Below are 14310 nucleotides of genomic sequence, written 5' to 3'. Positions count from 1 at the left end.
AGTAGGTGAGCTGAGTTAGCAGGCTAGTGAAAAATATGTGCTTCCCCCAAGTGAAACCTTTCTTTTTCTTTATTACTACTGGGTTCTCCAAGAACCAGGATGCCTTCATCACAGTATCACGGGACCTCTGAAGCCTCAACTTGTGACTAGAGGCAAAACTGAGTTATGTTTCCACCTGCCAAAGCTGGCCAGAGGGCAAGGTGACATTGGGCCTTAGACAGCGATAGTCACTCATGCTTTAATTATGAAATGATTTTTCCCCAAAATTATGTAGAATGGCTCACAACAGTAATTACAGGAAGGGTTTTCAAGAAAGATTCTTTGATAAGTTATTCTCAAGGAGCGATTCAAGTCGAGTTGGAGGAGGAGGACGGCAGGTTTCTGGGTGAGAACATTGCGGTTGGAGGAAACAGGAAGCGCAGTGCCCTGCCATCACTTCCTTGTCTCTCGCCCACTCACCCATGATTCTCATCTTTGCTGCTTTTTGTAAGTTATATTTATAGGTGCACATTTTTACATTGAACTCCTCAAGAATTGGGATCGGTCGCGTGTCCCACTGGTGTTGGTAAGATCTTCTCAGTCACCTCTAGCCAGGCAGCGTTTTATACATTTTGGCCCTCTGGTGTGAGGTCGGTAGTAACAACCCTTGAGAGGACGATGAACTAAAGGTACCAAAGTTAGGTCCATACAGAGCTTACATTAAAATTTCTTCTTAAGTAGAGAACAGTGTAGTCAAAGACTCCTCAATGTTGAATTTACTTAGTCTGCCCTTAACCCTAGCACACAAATGTTATTTCAGTATACAGGTGTGGCTATGCCATGTGTATGGAAGCGGTCAACTTTGTGTTCTAATCCTGTGCTAGGCAAATGCACCCCAAAGACTTTGTACATGGTTCTCATTTTCCATCTTAAGACTGCTGCTGGAATGTATTTTGACTCTGCCTTGGCCCAGTGACAGATATCATTTTCGTAGATCCAGGTCTTTCTTCTCAGCAGCTGTAATGGTTTGAATGGGTCGCATCACATTCACATTGAAACTTAATCTCCATTGTGGGAGTAGCGGTGGGGGGGCTTTGGGGAGCTAAGACATGAGATGAGTCCTTCGTAAACAGGGTTGAGGTTAACTAGCTTAGGCCTCCTTATTCCACTCTCATCCATGTGAGGACACTGTTTGCTCCCTCCAAAGGACACGGCAACAAGGTGTCAACTTGTAAGCTAAGGAATATCTCTCACCAGACCCTGGAGCTGTCGGTACCTTGCTCTTGAACTTTCCAGTCTCCAGAATTGTTAGAAATGAAGCTCTGTTCTTTATACATTACCCAGCCTCAGTCCTTTGATCATAGGAGCACACACGGACTGGAAACCAACTTTGGTGGGGTTGTTTAGACTAGAAGGGAGTTGAGTTTTCACTCATGAGAGGTAGCATCATAACAAGTCGCACTGCTTACCTCCTGAGAGACCTTTATGCAGTTTACAACAAATAACATTAAGGTCATAAGAGCAATGAGTAATGCCCCAGAAAGGCAAAAATCAGCCTCACACTTTCTCACCCAACAGCAGTTTCAGAAAACAAGCAAAATTGCCCAATTTAAGGGTAGATTCTCAGATTTCATTTCACATTTCCTGCCCTTTGTTCTCCTTTCATGAAGCCTTAACAATGGGTGAAACCTGTTTCTTTTTTATTTCATTTCCTCTGCTTGAAAAACACCAAGGGGCAGAAGGTGGAGGTTTGAGTGTGAACCTGCATGTGCCTTTTCCCCCCTTGTGCAAATTAGTCTACGTAGTTTGGCTGTTACTTATCAAGTAAAAGTGTGCCAAGTCTCTTTAGATTGCTATCTTAATGTCACACCAAAATTACATCAGGAGTAGCTTCCACTTTCAGTTCCTCAAAACCGCCTCGTACTTCTTTTCCTTAATTTGCATTTGGGGGAAATCAACCTTGAATGGGTGGTGCAGTGGAAAGAGCTTCACTTTAAATTTTGACTTTTAATTCCACCAATATTTACCGCTGCTGTGTATCAGCTTCTGGGCTGAAGGTGCCTATCACGGGGCAGGTTACATGATAATCCCTGCCTCAGCTGGCCTAGTTAAAGCCAGTTGTTTGTGAATTTCAGCAAGTTACTTGCACACTTTCTTCTTCTGTGAAATGTTAATCAGACTCAGCTTCATAAACATCAGATATTGATCATGCAGGGAATATTTTTATGCAATCACGCCTAGTTTTATTTTTACTTATTAATCATGCAAGCTGAGCCCAAAGAGCACATTCAGAGTAAGCATCAGTAGACACTTCTAATCCTGAGGGTTATTGTTTTAAATTCTTGCAGTAAATGTCTTTGCTCTAAATCAGTTTCCTGCACATCGTCCATAAAATTAGAGGAAATGCCTACAGCGTCTGTGTGGAAAGTGGTCTTTTGTCACTTGACATAATTTTCCTTCCTTCTGACCTCGTGATAGGCAAATGACACTGTAAGTTTATTCTTGCAATCTCGTTCAGCTGCAGTGACCAGTTCTAAGTTTGTATATGAGAATTGGACATGGGTGGAGTACTTAAACAGCATTAAGATGGTACAAAGGATAAGTTTCTCAATTAGCAGGGAAAACAGACAACCAAATACGAATTACATGGTCTTGAAAACATTTTTCTTATAGGTTGAATTATAACATCTCGTTCATTTTACCCAGGGCTGACAGACCTAAGCTGAACATATTTGAATTATGTAGCTTTCTTGGCTTTTTAATGTTGTGTCATGAATATTTTTCAAACTACAGAAAAACCTTACAGATCCTCATGTTCAGCCAATCTATATGTAGGGTCCAAATACGGTCACACAGAGTGGTTGATGGAATAAGTGCTCAAAAACGTGAAGCCAGCTCCTGGTTGGTCCGGCAATTCTCTACAACAGCCTGCTGATTCCAGCAAGGCAAATTCTCCAGGAGAAATTGTATAGCAATATTATGGAATTTATTTTCGTATGAGGAATTATTTGAAGGAGGAGAGGTTAAGGAATATTGTTTTCCAGGTAGTCTGTTCTGGATGGCATAGAACCCTTCTTAACTAGATACTTCAATATCTTATAAAATCGCTGTTCATACTGTATTCTTTTCAAATTCTCACATGGGCTATGAATCAAAGGACACCGGTTTTATTTCCTTAAGAAAGAAAGCCAACTATAATTTTACTTCAATATTTTAGAATTCCATAACTGTAAGGCGCCTCCTCGCCTTCCCATCTCTGCATGTTAAACTTGTTAATTTTATTAGGATGTTGCCAAATGACACTGTAAGTGTATCAAAGCCAAAGCAGATCAGCTCTTGCTGGATAAATATGCAAGAATCAGCAAAGGATTTGAAAATTGAGAATGATTCTTAAGCTATTGCCTGTTTGCCAGACCTAAACTGGTCATGAATAATATTTTTTAAAAAGATTATTTTATTCTAGAAGGATTACTTAACGATCCTAAGCACTCTTGGGAACTTTATTGTAATAATGATTGATTCCATTATGTCTTTTTGAAAGTTTTGGAGCACAGCAGTAACAGAAAATTATACTTCAACTTGTCTATTTACTCAGATTTCCTGAAAGGTTTTTTTTGAAGTCTTCAAGCTGCTTCATTCTATTGATGAGTAAGAATAGACTTTGCCGTGCTCTGAATTATCTTGTCATTCCTTTCCTGTAATCTCTTTGGTGGGAGAGAGCATCCCATGAATACTTTTTGAACAAGAGTGCTGAGTAGTGCTCTGAGGATTTCCGCACGTTCTTTGTGCCTGTTTGCTTTTCGTCTTGACCCTACAAGGCATCATCTCATAGATCACAAAATAGAGATTCCAAGAAGCTGTAGATTTTCCATGGTCTACAGTGAATACATGGCAGATCCTGAATTTACATGCACATCTGTGACCTCAAGATTCCTGGGCTTCACTAGGCTGCCCTTGTTATATATGTCTCCTAAAAGTATGTCCAAAGGACCAAAACTCCTTCCCAAAGAACTGTTCCCCATGATCCCTCTTTTCAGGTCCTACTTGCCAAGACCCAGTGCCATTGCCTTTACTGGAATGAGTATAAAGCTACCCTCTTGAGTTGGTATGAAGGGGATATCTAATTTGTTATTGAAAATCAGGAAGGTTGAGAACTTCCTGGCACTGTTGGCTTTGTTTTGCATTAGCTCCTTGAATAAGCTTTTCACCTCTTTGACCCTTAATCTCCCCAAGAATAAAATAACAAAATTATGTGGTTGTTATCATAAGTAAAATAAGCATCACAATATTAAGCATTAGACTAAACATTTGGTTTGCATTCAGTAAATTGTGGCAATGATAATTAATATCCTCATTAGTACACAGATCTGATTTCTAAAGTAGAGAGCTCCTTTCCTTGACCTAAAATGTGACTATCCACACTCATTAGGCTACATTAGAAATGTCTATATTAGAGAGTTAATTCATGGCTTTACATTCCATTTAAACTTCTACATTAGAAGAGAGAATTAAATAGGCAGATTAAATAATCATTAACTATAAAAACTCATAGCAGCAGGGTCCAGGCAGTGGGGACTGGTCACATGAGGGAGTAGCAGGGAGGAGGCAAACTTGATGGTACAGGCAGCACCTCAGGGAACTGTTGTCAGGGGACAGTGCAGTCACATTGTTGCCAGATCTTTTCAAATGGAGTTGAAAATCTTGGTTTTCATGAGAACCATTTTTAACTGAACACATTTTAAAAAGAAGAGCATCAGCCAAAGGAAAGTGACTGTGGGCTGTCTCCAAGCTTAAGTGCCCACCTTTGGCGGCCCTTGCTTTGGCTTCTTGTAGCCCTGTCTATTTTCAAATTATTTGACTCCTAGAAATAAGTATCTTGGGCTTCCTCGTGTCACTGGTAAAAGAGACACCTTCCTCCAGGACAGTAGTATTTCTGGCTTTTTCCTGCAAAAAAATATCAGAGTCATCTGCTTTGACTAATACTTTTACATATTTCATAAAATTGTAATTGAAAACCTTTCAAGCCCCAGGACATTACAGGACGTTTTAGAAGGCAGCAGAGCCTCTGCAGAGAAATTAATGACCGAAAATCTCCGTCTCACAGGAAATTGATATTCAGACCAAATTTATACTTACCTGAAGTAAATGGCTTGTCTCAGGTGCTTAATTTTCTGATGCTCTAATAGTGAATATTTTTTACATCTATTTTTATCAGACTTCTATTAGTTTTTTGCATTTTCCATTAAGTTTTGTCAATGGTTTGAAATAAAGAATTGTTCGAATCCTGAATGAATAGCTTAATTAAAAGAACATCTTCATTTAGACCTTTCCATTTCCAAAGTTCATTTGATAAAAATAATTTTAGTGTATGTTCTTTCATTCTCTACATGTATGGAAGCATCTTGAGAAAAGGACCTCGGTTTTAGACTGTCCTTTCCACTAGCATTAAATATGAGAGCCCTCACAGAGCAGATAAATTGCATATTTGTTAACGTTGGCTAACTTTGCTAGTAAGTAACAAATCGAGTTAGCTAAATTGGAGTGCTATAAAACTTCATAAAGCACGCAGTCATTATCTTGCCTCTGTACGATGGTGTCAGTTACCAATGTTGTTTTTACTGTCACCAAGAGAATTACTCAATCATCTCTATTTTATTTTCAATAATTTCTGCGTTGTTTACCCTGTTGCTGTAGTACATCATCTGAGTTTTATTAAATGAGCGAGGGTTTTTTTTTCCTCAGTTGCTATCACTTTACATGAAGTATGAAGTTATTATTTTGAAAGCACATGAAATAGTGCCATAGTCCACTCTTTTCACTTGCTAGTCTATTCCATTTGTATTGATGTTAATTTTTTCAAGTGGCTTCTTCTTTTCTGTAGTCCCAACCCTTATGTTTTAAATTTTGGCTCATCTCAAGATCCCAACATTCAAGATTTGCCAAAAAAAAAAAAAATGCACTTTTAAACTCAGTCTTATCAATAAAAATCTAAAATTGCAAGTATTGATGATGGTATTGCTGCAAACTGTCACCGCTCCTCTAATTTCAGGAGTGTTTTTTATCCACATGACTCCTATTAAAGATGAAGGATTGTAATTAAGATAACTAATAGCTTTTTTAATATGGTAAAGTGCTAGGATTCTGAAATACTGCCTTGGCAATAACCCTTTCCATCTGAAAGAGTCATTTTGAATGTTTAGGTTTTGTCTCCTGTTATATGACCTGATTCTGGGCCGTACCACCCCCATCCCCCCCGAAAAGTGGGGAGTGACAAAGAAAGCCAAGTTCAGCAAGTTTTGGGAGAACTCAAAATATACTTCATTCCTCAGTGATCCAAGAAATTCAGGCATAAGCAGGAACACACTGGTTATTTAGAATTTATTTAGAATTATTATCTGGGGTGGGAGTGTTAAATGGGAAAGGATGCAACTGAAGTTCCAGCTCAGTTATTTTATATTTATTGCTAAAGAAAGCAAATACTTTCCCATTCTGCTACAGCTTCTTTTATTCTGTAGATGGTTTCTTTAAAATTTCCTTGTAAATTATATTTTAAAATATAGTTTAAAAGGGACAGTCAGTGTTTCAGTTTAGATACATCATTGGATTAATTTGTTGGAAACATGGGCAGTCATTCCTTAATCTTTTAATTTACTTGCTTGGTGAATACACCTTTATGTTTAAGTACTTTAAAAAAGTAATCCTAGCGAACTCCTCAATTCACGGGCTAACGGTTACTGATCCCTAAATTTCCCGAGTTGAGCAATTCCTGACGAGGAAATCCCACACACAGAGACACACCCTCCCCAACACTCCCATTCGTTCAGAATTATCTACATAATACTGAACTCAAGCTGGACTTATATTAACATGGCCTATAAAGTATCAAGATTCAGTGATTATTTATCATCCCTTGACTTTCCTAGCCTTTGACAGTGCTTGACACTTTGAAGCAGACATCAAGTGTATACAGATCATTTTTACGATGGAATACTTGTGTTATGAGGTTACGTGGACAAAGTCTGGGATTCATTCTGTTCTTGGCTGTCATGCTGCTTCTGGGATGTTTTTCTAGCTTCCTCAATTCACTTTGTCTTTTACAAATCTAATCTTGGCCAAGCCAATTCTATTAACAGTGTACAAATCCAAAACAACTGTGTGCCTCAGCCTTTCCATCTATAAGTGAGGGTTGTGTGTTTGTGGACTGCTCCTCTGCCTGCAGATATCTGGTTAGATGCTTGTTCTCCTCATCTTACCCAGTCCCTTCCAGTTTAAGCTCTGTTCTCAGCCTAGAGAACCTTCTGTTCCTTCCCTGCCTCTCAGACTTCCTATTCTTTCAATAAATACTCCTCCAGCAAGCTGTATATTTCCACATGTGCATGCTCTTAATTTCTGAATTTTGCATGTAGAGACAAGGTTACGCTTCTCGTTGGATTGCATTTGTTTATTTTTCATCTCAAACTGGAGTATAAGCCACAGGACAATGGAGCCAATCTGGTGTTTAAGTCTTTTGTTCTGAGGAGAATATTGGCTGCTTGATGGATCTCAATTGTTGACCAGATGGTAGGCAATTTTAATGTGGGAAACATATCTTTTCTGACTAGGTTTCTCACTAGAATCATTTCTCTGCTTTTTTGAATAAAAATTGATGTGTGGAGGCTACTCATCTGTTTATTTCCTGCACATGCTATGGTCTTTCCATCAGCTGAGGAATGGTGTCTCCATTTCTCATTCTGGTGCCTCGGAGACGTGAGACTGTCTCTTGGCTCAAGGAACAAGAAAAGGCAGAAATGAGTCTTGGAAATGACTACCATGAAAGAAGCTGCAGCCTCGAGGTGAAAAACTCAGCCAGCTGGATAAAAATGCAGAGAGGAAGCTGGAGCACAAATACTCCAAATGCAATTCCATCTACTTCTCTAATATGCTACGGTGTCTCTGCATTGCCCCAAAATTTAATGGAAGCTTGAGAACAAGGGAGCTGGTTAACGTCCACCAAAAGAAGCCCCTGTGAAAAGAAGCAAGTGATGAAGAGTGGAGAGCAGATCTCTAGATGTCCAGCCCAGGAATCTGCTCTGTACCTTGGTCTACACTTTGCTTTTCTTCTTGAATGCTATAGCCTGGGCACCAACCAAAGACGGAGCTGCCTCCTGCTTTCTCACCATTGCATTGTATCCCTTGTTCAGATGCATCTTAACTTATTAGTCCTCTATTGATGAACAGCTCAGTTCTTTGCAAGTCAACTGCCATTGCAAATAACACTGCGATTAATTTATCAATGAATAGCATACATTCTTAGAAGTGAAGGTGCCTTGTGAAGGCTATTTCTACTTGTAGTTTTGATAGATGCCATTAATGGTTAATCCTGAGAAGTTATAGCACTTTACACCCCAGCTTTACAAGACTGTCTTACACATTGGCCAATTCATCGTGTTACCAAGTTTGTTGATCTTTTCCAAAATGTATCAGATGAGATACGATATGTATGCTTTGCCTACATTTCTCTTGTGAACAATGGGGTTGAATTTTTTTGGTGTGCATGTGGAGATTGACCCCAGGTCTCAATCATTCAGCTACGTCCCCCATCTTTAAAAAAATTTTTTTTTTATTTTAAGGCAGGGTCTTGCTAAGTCACTAAAGTTGCCCAGGTAGGGCTGGAATTTCCAGTGCTTCTGCCTCAGCCTCCCAGAGTGCTGGGATACCATGCCTGGTTGAAATGCTTTGGTTTTAAAATGATTATTCTCTGGTTTCATGGACAGAAACTAATATTTAAGACTATATCTCTCTTTCACAACAGTCTAGAGTACTTCAGGGATTTGACATTTATTTACAGAGAGCATTGATTCATCCGCCATTTATTGAGCACTTATTACTGTATTACAAAGCAGGAATCAGATGGCATTACCATTTCAAAGAGGCGCTAGAAAATTGTGTCATCTCTGGCAGTTTTTAATGAAATATTTTTACTACAAAAACAACTGCATGAGGAGAATTGCTGCCTTGAGGCCACTGGTTTCTGTTTCCTTTCTGCCCACTCCATCCTCTATCTCTGAACTAAGTGATGTTTCCCCAGTACTAACCCTTGTACTGCACGAGACTGTCGTTGGAAAGAAAGTCCCACTCCTCTTGTGTCAAGATATTTATAATTATACAGGGAATTAGTATTCAAACGCATTTTTTTCAAAGTAAAAAGAAAGTACTGTAGAGTATTAGAAGTTTCAGTTTTATAGCAGATATTCAGAGCAGGGTAACATTCCTATCTGTGACTTAGCGGGTATTTCTTTTTTGTTTGGTTTGGTTTGGTTACAGTAACTGGCCAAACTATTTGATTGCTTTGAGTATGTCTTTCTTTAAAGATGAGCCATGAGGGAGTCTTCCAGATAGCTTGCCTTGCTTCTTTGTTCTGGATGGGAGGACATGTGTGACAGACCAATGGACTTGTCCCACCTTGTCTCAAAGGCCATGGGTGTTTGCTGCCAGAGCACAGACTATAGCGGCTGTCTACCAGATGGTTTTCTCAGTGTCTGACTTTGAAGTGCCAAATGCAATTAAAAGGCTTCTTTCAGAGAACAAGCCTCTCAGTTGCGAGCCCATATGGTGATCAGTGCCTCTGGGCCTCTGATCATTTAAAGAGGCCAGACTCAAGAGAAAAGCAGATGGAAGGAACTGTAAGATGAGAAGTGCCCAGAAAAAGGTGAGAAATAGGTATTTGATTTTCCTAGTTCCAAAATCAACACAGAAAGAGAAAGAATGGCCGGTCAAAAATTGGATTCTTCAGAGTGTTCAGGCTCATAGCAGCACCTGCGATCAGGCTTAACGCTTTCTAGCCGGAATGGCAGTGTTAGGTGTACTTGGCTGGGCTTAGTACCTACTTCTTCACTCAGACAAGAATCTACGTGTTTCTGTGAGGGAATTTTGCAGAGATGATTAATGGCTACAATCAGTTGACTTTAAATAGAGGTGGTTACCCTCTATTATGTGAAGGGCTCTCATGTAGTCAGTTGGATTCTGTAAGAACAAAAGCTGAGACATCGTAGAAAATTTGGCCCTCAGCAGCATCAATTCCTGCCAGCGTTTCCAACCTTCCAGTCTACCCTATAAATTCACACTTGCCAGTCTCCACAGTTGTACGAGCCATTACACTACCTCACACCTGGAGGTTAAAAATATTCCCAGGATATGTGTGTGTGCATTAATATTTGAGAATTAAAGCTCTAAGGCATAGGGAGTTATATTTGCTAATTGCCATGGATTATTCTTTGATATACTGCATTCAAATGGGTTAAATTCAGTGGTCCTGATGTGAAATGCATAGCACTAAGCAAAACATCTACAGGTGTTTGTGGAATGAATACATTCTTAAGTTCCCCAAAACACCTCAGAAAACAATAATACATAGAAGCACAAGTTCAAAGTTATGTGATTGTATTTCTGGCAAAGTGTTTAGGATCATTTGTGAAATCTTGAAACTTTTATCAAATGCTCAGTTAATAGTAGCCACCATTTCAAAGTTCTATCCAAAGTTCCCGATATGTGGCTGGAATAAGACTAAACCTTATTAAGTTGCTCATCTCTGACCCTCTAAGACAATACTATTCCAGGAATAGACCCAGCTGAGCACTTAATTCATATTCTCCATACCTGGAACTTCTTGCACAAGGCAGTGAACCTGAGGAAAATGTGAGATGAAATGAGGAAGGCTGTGTGACCAGGGATAAAGGTCTTGACATTACTCATGGGCTTGTTTGTGGAGAAGTGAAATATGATGGACCTTGTGATACTGTCATGTGCTGAGAGAAGCTGCTAGGTTCACTTCCTTTAGCAGATGACTTTCTAGGTGAGAGATGTTATTATTGGAACTTCTTTTTAAGGAACTATGGATAATTAATTTGCCTATGGTGGGTAAAAAATTCCCTAAGGAAAGTCAGCTGCTTACAGAGGATCTATAGTAATTTAAACTCACCACCTTAATAGAACATCTTAACTGAAAATACCTACAGTACTTGAACAATTAGATTGAAAGTAATTTTGCAGTTTGGTTAGAGTTTGCTAAAGTCAATTAGATGGGTTTTGTTGAATTGTTTAGAATAATATCGTTGTTCCTAGCCATTCACATGTCTCTATTTCCTAGCCTTTCCATTCTTCTGGCTTCTCAAATATTGTGTATCAACCATTAGAAGATGTTTTCTGGTGATAAGGCCATGACTGGTACCATCTCTTCCTGTCGATTGCAAGACAGAGATGCACTGTTGCATACAGTTAATGACCACCTCCCTAACACCACCACCCTCTTCACCCTCCACCCCACCCTGATTAGCACTGTATCTGCTTAATATCTCATCAGGGACTCCCTAGAACTCTGAGATAAGCCTGCCTGAAATTCTTTAATTGGGGTTTACTGGCTTTCAGGGAGTCTGTGAACTCTCCAAAATGGCGAGCAAAATTTATATGTATTTCTCTCCTCCTCACTCCAGAGTGACCTGATTTTATCAGAATTAGGTGATCCCAACAAAGATGAAGAGTAGCTTTGTGCTATGACCTTAACTGACAGTCCCACCATACGAAGAGCCCAAAGGCCTCTGTTGTGGAAAGGAAAGAAAATATTGGCTTCATACAAGGGCTGAAAACCTGTATGCCCTCAGGGACTGGCCAGAATTGTTAAAATGGGGAGCCTCCTGGGGTGAACTAACAGGAGTCACTTCTTGGTGAGTTGTGGTGAACATCTCCTGCATAAAGAAAAGAAAAAATGCTGGTCAAGACCTCATGGTGGTAGCTTTCATTGTATCAAGGAGAAAAACTTGTCATTGGCTGAGTGCTTACGAGATGAGCCTGACTTAGGCACATTTCCTTGTACACACTAGGCGCTCAGTGGGTGTGATTTTCCTTTGCACACTCACATGCTTATGTCTCCAAGAACAGGGTGTAGGTGGCTTGCCTTCTTTCCAAAGTTCAACGAAGAGGCTTTGTTTGGACCTCTCTTCGGATGCCTGCACTGCACTACATCTGCTCTACCTACCTGCTCATCTCCAGAGCCACATTTGCAGACAGCAATGCAAGTGGCTCCTGAGCGCTGCAGACTGATGTCCCTCCTTTCCTTTCTCTCCTTCCCCTATCTTTTGTGATGGTCCTTCTTGTCTCTTGCATCTCGATTCTGATTTCCCGGTGTTTGATCTACACCACATCCGCAGGAGTGATTGCCACTGTCGCATCTGGTTTTTATTTCTACCTCCTCACTCCTGTCGCTTCTCTCACTTTTCTAGGCATTTGCTAGAAAAGGATTGGCCAGCCCAGAAAAGGACCCCTTTCCACCAAAGTGTAAATAAGATAAGCACATCGCTTTAGGTGTGTGTTTCTCACAGGGAACTTCTTTCAGCTTTATGGAGAAGCTATTTTCTTGCCATCATATAAATGATGTGTTGGAAGAGGAAGTGTTTTTTTTTCCCCCCAACCTATTTTTGGTCAAGGTCCTCAGCCTTGGGTGAACTTTAGAGTCATTTGGACAGCTTCTAAAATCCCCAGTGCTCAGGCTGCCCTTGAGGAAAATTAAATCAGAATATCTCAGTGGGACCCGGCTTCATTAGTTATCAAGCTCCCCAAGTGATTGATTATATGCTATCCTCAAAGTTATAGTCACTAATCTAAGCTGGAAGACCAAATTCCAAGGCAAAGGGGTTTGTTTTGTATTTTAAAAAACACCAAACTTTCTCAGTCAGCTAGTAAATTTTTTGTCAAAAACATACCCTGTACCAAAAAATTTTAAAAAACCTTAAAGAAAAAAAGTCAAAGAAAACAACAGTCACACTTTTTTGTTTCTTTTGTTTTGATAATGTCTTATAGGGAAACCTAAAAGGTTAAATAAATTGTTTTACCAATGAATCCAAATATAACCATTGTCAAAAAATAAATATATATATTCATTGTTTTGTTAGTCCCAAATTTAACACAATGTTCAGAGAATATTTCTGCCTGTATTTTTAGCTAACCATCGAGCTTTTGGTCTAGGACGCATTGAGAATTTCAAAATAGTTTGTTACCTAAAAATATACTTCCTGAAATGAACTTGAGGCCTGAAAGGGATGAATGAGTTTATTTTTTTCTTCTATATTTATTGTTACCACAAGAAAGCAAATCTTAAAGACATGTATGTTTATATTTTTAGAGACCCAGGAAACAGGTGCTATGCTCAAACAACAATGAAGGTTTCAGGGCAAAGCACCGATGACAGAAATCTAAAATTTACAGGGCAGACAGTAGCACTGGAAGGGCAGTGAAACCCTTCCTGTCAAGGCGGAAGCATACTTAACGCATGGAGAACACAGGGTCTCTGCTCAGACCTTCCCAAGGGGGTGTCTTACGCACCCAAGTAAAGATGCATGGCAGAGAACAGAGACATAGAAGGAAGCACTGAGAGCACCAAGTTTCATTCTTTCCTGTTCAAGACATCCCAACTTATTTTTGTTGTCTTTACTGGGGATCGAACTTGGGGCCTTGCGCTTGTGAATCAGGTGGTGGAACCACTGCACTAAATCCTAGGCCCAAGAACCTCCCAACTTGCAAAGGGCCAGTGGTTGGTCTAATACTATGTGCAGACTTAGTGCTTAAACTTTCTTAGTTTAGTTTATGTGTTAATTCATGTTTGTTGGCCAAATGCGTAGTAACCTTGTTCTACTTCACTTGACTCTCCAAACTGTCTTTAATTAGTATCTTCACCAACAGAAATGGGTCCCATTGAAGAGAAAGAGGGAAAATTGGGTGTTGTACCTTTCTTATTGTTTCTTGGAGTGCCTACGTATTGCAGAAGTAGTCTATTTTCAATATTGTATTGAGTGACTGTGAGTGAATATTGTGTTTAGAATCCTACTCCTTGTCAGTGTGTGTGTAGAATTCTGTATACTCTCTCTTGGTATAATGGGGCACAGGTGAACCTTATAATTACAGCTATGTATTTTCATTTGTTTACTCCTTTTTTCAGTAAAATATTTTTGGATACCTTCTTGGTATTGGAGATACAGGATGTAAATAAGCTAGATCGAGTCTCATGGAGTTTGCATCTTTCTGGATAGACTATAAGTGACTATATATGACCCATATAATTGGTGCAGAAGACAAAAAAGAGTCCTGCAGTGCAGTTAGTTTTAGGATAGAGAATGATCTGTACTCAGAAACCAGAAAATTGACAAGCAGCCAGACAGAGGGACTAGAAAGTTAAAAGCCAGAGGTAGGGCCAGGGCTTTAGCTCAGTGTTTCCGCAGCCCGCCTCGTTAATGCAAGGACCTGAGTTCAATCCCCCGTACCAAAAAAAAAAAAAAAAAAAAAAAAAAAAAAAAAACAAAGGTA

The 14310-nt window shown here is 39.6% G+C and overlaps 1 protein-coding gene across 1 annotated transcript in view; it reads left to right on the top strand.

The window, feature by feature from the left end:
• Positions 1-14310, top strand: part of Tgfbr2 (transforming growth factor beta receptor 2) — a 62683-nt gene that overhangs the window by 7034 nt on the left and 41339 nt on the right. The gene's annotated exons all lie outside the window — the stretch shown is intronic.

Source organism: Fukomys damarensis, unplaced genomic scaffold (assembly GCF_012274545.1).
Source record: "Fukomys damarensis isolate Sample0158 unplaced genomic scaffold, DMR_v1.0_HiC HiC_scaffold_28, whole genome shotgun sequence".
In the NCBI taxonomy this organism is placed as follows: Eukaryota; Metazoa; Chordata; class Mammalia; order Rodentia; family Bathyergidae; genus Fukomys; species Fukomys damarensis.
This window is presented reverse-complemented; position numbering and strand designations above follow the sequence as displayed.